General features: G+C 40.8%; 1 protein-coding gene across 1 annotated transcript in view; it reads left to right on the top strand.

The window, feature by feature from the left end:
• The first annotated feature begins 577 nt into the window (after positions 1-577).
• Positions 578-8304, top strand: part of fbxw7 (F-box and WD repeat domain containing 7) — a 162297-nt gene continuing 154570 nt past the window's right edge. Inside the window, exon 1 of the mRNA XM_015975849.3 lies at positions 578-966. The gene's annotated coding sequence lies outside the window, so the exon portion shown is untranslated. The remainder of the gene's footprint in view (positions 967-8304) is intronic.

Genomic DNA, 8304 nt, shown 5'->3' with positions numbered 1-8304 from the left:
GCTGCATCACAAACATTACACCCAATAAAATATCAAGGGTAATATCCATTATTGATTTAATACAATATTTAAAAATCCATTAAATTAATGACAAACAACAAAGTAATTAATTTCTCTAAAAAACTCACCTGAACATTAGAAGTTGATGAGATATAATTTTAACAAACAACATAAAAAAGTTAATTGTTAATAGAGATAAAGTCCTTTATGATGTCCAAAACCTTCTTTTGGACAAGGAGAAACTAGATTATTTGTGCAGAATGTATTCTTTTTGTCATTAGTTGTTAAAACAGCCAAATAAACTTTACAGGAGTTTGTTGTGAAGACCCCTAAACATTGTTAATTAGTGAGATTGTCATTTCAAACACCTGTAATTATTAGTAAGAACTAATTTTTGACAAGGACGGATATTGTTTATAAATGTTTATAAAAAGCTCAGGCGCATTTTTCTTATTTGTTGCGATAGCCTTCCACAACGCTAAGCCCACAAACATTTTATCACCGCACATGTTTACGTCATATTTGAGCGCAATGAAGCGGACAATAAACGTTTCGTCATCAGATTGCGACACCCACTTTTTCCAGTCGGTAGAGAGCAGCAGAAGCTGGCGTCTTGTTGAGGATCCTGTTAACGGCAAATCACCCACAACTCACACGCAGATGGGTCTCAGCATGTGTGCTTTCCCTTTTGTAGTAATCGGAGCTCATGGTTAGTCGCTCAGGAGACGAACCGAGTCAAAAGTTCGAGCAGTACCTTTATTTTAACAGATCAGCTGTGTGGTAAACGAACTTGGCTTGTAGAGGCTAGTTAGCCGGTTCGGCTATCGTGTTAGCTTCTAGTCAGGTGCAAGCTGCTGCTGCTACTGGGAAATCAAGCGTCAAGCTCCTAAAGGATTATTTACTTTGGATACGTGGTCAGACGGATTCGGTGGAGACTTTGGCTTCCTTTATCTTCACATTTTCGAGGTAAATATTGTGAAATGCAAAACAATTGTGCATAGTAGTATTAATCAACCAGTAGAGAGGGGCCTAGCATCATCCAGCTAACATAGCTCGTTTATTAGTTAGCATTGCTAACGCTCCAGACCTTAAGACACTAGAATTATTGCGATTGCTTTCTGAAAAACGTTATTAAGTCATGTTGTTTAGCTGTAGAAGGACCGTTACAGATCTTTACGTTGGTAAAGTACCTCATCTGCATTGAGCTTTCTGACAGTGCTGCACTAACCAAACTTAAGCTTCAAAGTGAAGGAAGTTAAGCACTCCACAGCCGCATCAACTTGTAAAACTTTATTGAATTGTGCAAAATAATCCCACAAGTAACTCCCATCGCTCATCGGTAGCAAGTGTGTCCTTGAGTGTTTTGTTTAGTGCAGTACACAGCAGCTGTCTTTTACAGTGGAGGGCAACAGAAAAGCCTGTTTAACGTGTCATCGAGGTAAACATTCTAAACCCATCAAAGCATTGAGACGTAGCTGCGTGTGCTAACAGATCAGCACTGACTTCAGGGTTTATGCGTATGAACAGGATGACACTCAGGACCTCAGTCACACAATCTCTTAGCTAGCTAAATTCTGTTTATGGTTAAAAAGTAAAAACACAAGCTTAACATGTCCAGGAAACATGTAGGATTAAAAAAAACCTGTTTAATCACACATTTAATCAGCTGTAAATCGTGATATATTCTAAATTTTAACATAACTAATTATAATTAAATATAAACCAACTGGCACTGTACCAATCCCATAAGTATTTATTATCAGATCATTCATTTGTACATTAAAACACATTTGTTAAGTATTTAGGTTGCATAAAGAAGGAAGTAATAAAGACACATTGACTGATATCTGTTTTCAGTAGCAGCGCATAACCAAGCATGACCTGAGATTCACATAATCAAGCAGCTCACTGAGCTGGACAAATACTACTAGTCCCCAAAGCAGCACACCATGTTAAAACGACTGTCAACAAATGACATCACTAAGATAAGAGTGTGTGTTATCTTTGCTGGGTGAAGTGTGATGTGCTGTAGACTGTTTTAGACTTTTTGAGAGCAGTTCCTGTAAACTGGTTTGTTTATTTACTTAATTAAATTTAGGGATTTATTTATCACATGTTACACGCATGGTGCTTGAAGTAAATCTCTTCAAACTTGCTCACATCTGGGATTATAAAGTTCTGCAGCTCCAGCAGGTGGAGCTGCTCAAACAGATGGGTAGTTTTTCCCATCTGGCTGCTAGCGAGCCGTGTTGCTCTTTTCCAACAACTGATTGGGAATGACTGTTTGTCTGTTCTTTATATCGTGGTTCTATTTACTCGCTCTCATATGTTTATGTTTATTCATTTGGCAGACGCTTTTATCCAAAGCGACGTACAATTTATAACCTGTAGGGCATGTTGTGATCTGTAGGGGAAACCAGAGTACCCCGGAGGAAACCCACACATGCATGGGGAGAACACGCAACTCCACGCAGAAAGGCCGCAGCCGAGTTTTGAACCTGCGACCTTCGTGCTGCGAGGCAACAGTGCTAACCACTGCACCACCATGCAGCCCATATGTCTATCAAGGAAAAGTTATTGCGAAATATGTATTGTTATCGTTCTATCACCCGGCCCGGATATTAGCAATTTTTAAGACAGAATTTAGTTGAAAACTCCGGCCAGACTGTTCTAAAACACATCCAGTGTTATCGTGAGATTTCGTTGTGTCAGAATGAATGTGGTAAAAACTGCTGCCACCTAGCAGTTGGAGTTTGAATTGTACCATACAAAAGAAATACAGTGAATGTTTGCAATGTAAATTCTCAATTAGGGTTGGGCAAAAAAATCAAAAATTTATTGTTATCGAAATTTCGGAGTCTTATCGTGATAATTTTTCCCATGTCAATAAATTTGATAATAAAAAAAATTCAAAAGATGTATGTAGGTTAGCAATGTTCATGTTACTTTAAGAAGCGGTACCACCTTAAGTCGTGTAAAAATGTGACTCACCACAGCCCCATCTAGTGGACAACTTTTGTTTCTGCGCCTACCTGTAGTTATCGTCCATTTATCGTTATCAAGGTGAAATCCTCAATAAATCGTGATATTGATCTTAGGCCATATCGCCCAGCCCTATCTCAATACTGAAAAAATACACTGCTTTTAAATATCGATTCAGCATCATAATATAAAAGAAATAGTGGCTTATTTCAGTGTATCAGTGTTGTCTTACGTACCCAGCCTCTCAGCCTCTCCAGTAGCAGGTGATGGTCAACAGTGTCAAAGGCTGCAGTCAGGTCCAGCAGGACCAGAACAGAACAGTCCCCTGCATCACTGTGAGTCAGAAGGTCATTAGAGACCCTAAGAAGAGCTGTTTCAGTAGAATGAGTTCTACGAAAACCTGACTGGAAGCTATCATAGATGTTATGTTCATCAAGAGCAGCTGTGAGTTGTTTAGCCACAACCTTTTCCAAGATCTTGGAAATGAACGGAAGTTTAGAGATGGGTCTGAAGCTGCTATGGAGAGAGGGATCGAGACTCTGTTTTTTAAGAAGCGGGTGGATTACAGCGTTCTTAAAGTAAGCAGGGACCTGACCAGAGACCAGAGAAGCATTAATTATAGAGAGCACGCTGGGACCGATGCACTGAAAAGCACTTTTAAACAAAGATGAGGGTAAGATGTGGAGGGGGCATGCAGAGGTCTTCATAGAGTTAACTAGTTTGGTTAACTCAGGCAAAGAAACAGGAGCAAAGCTATCTAGGATGATGGGCCTGGTTGGAGTCGGGAGAGGCAGCGATAAGGCTGAAGGAGAGATGCTAGATCTAACCTTACTGACTTTGTCCACAAAGAAAGACAGAAAGTTCTCAAAGTCTGCAACAGAGTGGATGGAGGCTGTAGGAGAGACGATGCTGCTGATGGTGTTAAACAGCACCTTGGGGTTCCCTTTGCTCTGGGACACCAGGTTGGAGAAATGGGAAACCCTAGCGTCTCTGACTGCAGAGTTAAAGGATGTCAGAAGATCCTTTAGGTTCATTAAGGACTCCAAAGTGCTTTACATTACAGTGTATCATTCATCCATTCACACACACATTCACACACTGATGGTGATGAGCTACGATGTCGCCACAGCTGCCCTGGGGTGCACTGACAGAGATGAGGCTTACCCCGGCTTTCCACAGGAGCCGTCAGCAGCACGTTACTGCAGCAGCACGTCTTGCTCGCGTAAACTGCTGCTTGGCCCTTCCCACGAGACGCGAAGCAGCAGGGGAGCAGCTGTCACCGACCGAGCACGAAGTCACACGAGTGACTTCGTCAGTAAACACAACAACAAGCAGGAGAAAACTACACCATGGCTCCAAAAGGTTTGTGTTTTATGTTCTGTCCGTTTTATAATCGCCAATACGGACCTGAAAAACAAAGGAGACCACTAGCTAGGTGATAACTTCTCACGGGGCCGCTCATTTAGTACCTTTTTTTTAAAGTAAAGCAACCGGAAGGCAGTACGTTTCTTTATTCTGAAAATCTCGGGAGCTTCTCTCCATTTCCGTGTCCGATTTCCTGTCTTTCCTTCCCCAAAAATGTCGAACTTGACCCGTTTCAGAGGCATCGCGTGTAGAAAATAGAACCGGCGCGTAAAGGCCGCGACATGCTGCTCCTGAGACGCGGCCGACTCATGCTGCTGACGGCTGCTGACGGCTCCAGTGGAAAAGGTTCTGTTCACCACAGCGGTTCCTATCAGCAGCTATGACATGCTGCTGCAGTAACGTGCTGCTGACGGCTCCTGTGGAAAGCCGGGGTTAACCTTAACCTGCCGGTGGTGGTCAGAGTGACCGGTGACGCTGGCCATTGTATGGCAGGCCTCACCTCTGCCAGGGCAGCTGTGTCTACATCACCAAGCGTGTGAATGACTGATTGGGTTGTGAAGCGCCTTGGGGGGTTGTAGAACCCTAAGAAGGCTATAGAAATACAGGCCATTTTGCTTTTTTACCATAATTACAATAAGGTGTTAGTGGCATAAAAACATTATTGTTACTAATAACCAGTTGGTTCACCGGCACGTGTCGGAGTCAGCCCGGTTATTATCTGAATGATATTATTTAGTTAGTCTTCACAGATTCATGAAAGTATTAACACCAAGTATCCTTACTCTGTTCCTGCCCTCGTTTTAAACTTCTAGACTAAACCCTTGAGACATCTGTTCACTAGAGCAGATGATCCACCTGTGTTTATTTTTATTCTCATACATGCCTCACCTCCTATGTTATTAAGGAGAAGTTATGCTACAGTCACTGGTGCATTTTTATTCCCATGAAAATGACCCCTACAGTCTTCCTAAGAGTTCAAATATCAGAAGAAAACACAGAATGTCCAAATAAAGCTCCGCTTTATTTGAGTAAGTTGATGTGGGTGTTTGACTACTTTGTGCCATGAAAGCAGAAAAAGTCAAAGTGCTTCACTACGCCGTTGTTCTGATTCTGAAACTTATAGCTGTTCTTTTATCCACCTGCTGAGACGAATGGTTCAGTGGAAAACCTTCCTAAATACAAACCCATTAAGCACAGTTCAAATTTCATCATCATACATATCATTTATTTTGAAGTCAACCTTATTTTTTTATTGGATGGTGAAATTATGCTTAATTTTCGTTTATTTAGTTTTGCAACACATTGTGGAGTGGTAGTCTGTTGAAAGAGGTTTTGTTGTCTCGTTAAGCTTAGCAGCAGTATGTTTTAAGATCTACTGTTATTATTTAAAAGCTTAAACTTCTGTCATTCTTATGAAAGTGCTTGCACCGTGAGGAATTGCAGAAACCTTCGTTTGAATCATTTCATTGAAAGTCAAACATTTTTCAGTGATTCGGTTATGAATTGAGGAAGACTGGCATCATTTTCAGTTCACATGGACCAGGATGACGAAACAAGATTTTCCAGCTGATTGCTACTGCGGGACCTTGAGAAATGAGGAACGAAGGGTATCTAAGCGTTTGTTTGCACAAAGCTTTACATTCCCACACTCCTGATTTTGCTGTGTTACAGACCCCCAGGGCTTTCCTAAACCCATTCTCATGTGAACATGGAGATTTCCTGCTTTTTCAAGCTTTATTGACAAATCACGAAGTCAGCAGGAACGCCTTTTCTGATTCTTGTAAAATATAACCGATATATCTGTTTGTGTATTTCCCTTTCAAGTGGAGTTGAAAAATATTTGCGCATGTTCTGCATTTTTAGAAGTGAAAACCTGGGCTATTCAAATGATTGTATTTATGCACAAACCACAGGGCTCCTAGACTATAGAGGAATATTCATGAAGGATTTGGAGTGCTTTATTTGACTAAAGTGTGATGAGACTGACTCATTTCATTTCCCAGACTTTTGGGTCCCAGAACGATGTAAAGCAACAGATTCTGTGATTAAATTCTACAGGAAGAGTGTACATCTGATCAAACATCTGAGTTGTGGGGATTTTAGTGACAGATGGCCGTATTTAGGTAAGAGGAGTTTGATGATTTCAAGACCAAGTTCACACATTTTTTTAACACATTTGCAGTGGTCTCTAGTATAAATAAATGCCTTGTGAGCTTTTTTCTGGGAGAAAAAAAGCTCTAGCGCTCTTGTTTCAGTAGAAGTACAAGTGGGCCAGAGGAGAGTTGAACAAAAGATATCAGGGTTTGAAGTTTTGTTTCCTGATATTCTGACATTTCTCCTCTGATTAGATAACAGCAATGTGACTACCACTCTGCTTGCTCTGCAACGTTGATGTTTTATCTCCACAAATAATAAAAGCCAGGAGGAGTTGTGCCGTGTTGTGGAGTTGCTAATGCTAATGGTTAGCGTCTACTAGCCAAGCTGTTCTGTGCAGTTTCCTGGACGCTAAATCAAAGACAGCTTTCCCCGTTGTGAGCCAAGATGGGTGAGTCCATCGGTGTGACGTAGAGCTGACCTGATCTCTTCTCTAATCTGAGCGTTTCCCTGTCTATTTTCAGCCTGCATGTAAAGGTCAGAGCGACAGACAAAAAAGTGAAAATTTGTCTCTCAGTGAACTTGGCCTTTAAAGAAAGTTAGGCCTGGAAAAAATATATATTCAGAGTTTTACCTGGCTCAAATTGAGGCAGAGGTGGTACCATCCTGACCATGCGCCTGCACATGCATATTTTGTGCTTTCAACTGCCTCACTTTTTTAAAGGCAAAATTTTTTTGTTAAGTGTTCTAATCTAAGCTTCTGTTGATTAATAGAATATTCTATTTGACGTTTCAAGTGAAACAAAACTGGTTTGCTGCTAAAAATATGAAATAAAACAACAAAATTATCAGGCTGACATAACAGACTCTTATTATAAAAGGCTCAATAATATGCATTAGATTGGTGTTTAGTTCCGTTTTTCTGATATTTATAGTAAAAATATTTTAAAATATTTGACCTACATTTCAGTACCATTTTAGGTTTGTATTAATAACACTCATCTTAGTCTAAATGGCATATAAATATATCCAGTAAATTATAATGCAATTCATTAACATGCATTTGAATTGGAAATGGTAATAGCATTTAATTTCTGCTGATAACATGGTGGCATGTCTATTATGTACGGGTTGGCAATAATCCAGTTTAAATTATGTTCAAAGATAGAAGTGTTTGTGAATTATATACTACAACAGCTTGCCAAACTTCCTGCTCCTGTGTGTGGAGTAGACCTGCAGCAGTAATGTGACTCGTAGCATTAGCCAGTCTGCGTGTAGCTGCACATTTGATTCCAAACTTCAATTCAATTTAAAGATACTTTATTAATCCCAGAGGGAAATTAGAGTTTGGACCGGTTCTGCCTTTGTGCCTTTGCTGATTCCTTTTTTTCCTCCACTGCATCCAGATGACCACACTGTGGGCCAGTAAAAAGCATTTTTTTTTACACGTAACTTACTTTTGTTCAATAAAGTTCTGGAGAAAATAGTAATTCAAAGATGTTGCACCAGTGCTACGTTTAAAAATAGACAGACACGCACAGACAGTTTTTTTGTCGCACTGTACAGCCCTGCTCTGATATGGAAGAGCCTGGGGGGAAATCAGGACCTCACTAGCACCAACCATAGATATGTACCAACTGGCGAGAAAAGCAATTTTTGATCTTTTTCTGCAGCAGTTTTAGCGCTTTTCGGTGCACCGCTGCTGATACAGCGCCCCTGTAGTGGTGCAACGCTGCAACTGCAGTTAAAATAACACCCATATAGCTGGGGGCTGGGGCGGCAAAAAATTAGCTGGAGGCGGCCGCCACGCAAGTTTACACTGGACCAGCTCTCTACCCTTAGGGGGATCCTGGAGGGTGCGTG

This window comes from Nothobranchius furzeri, chromosome 7 (genome assembly GCF_043380555.1).
Source record: "Nothobranchius furzeri strain GRZ-AD chromosome 7, NfurGRZ-RIMD1, whole genome shotgun sequence".
Taxonomy (NCBI): Eukaryota; Metazoa; Chordata; class Actinopteri; order Cyprinodontiformes; family Nothobranchiidae; genus Nothobranchius; species Nothobranchius furzeri.
The sequence above is the reverse complement of the archived record's forward strand: the minus strand, read 5'-3'. Positions and strand labels throughout refer to the sequence as shown.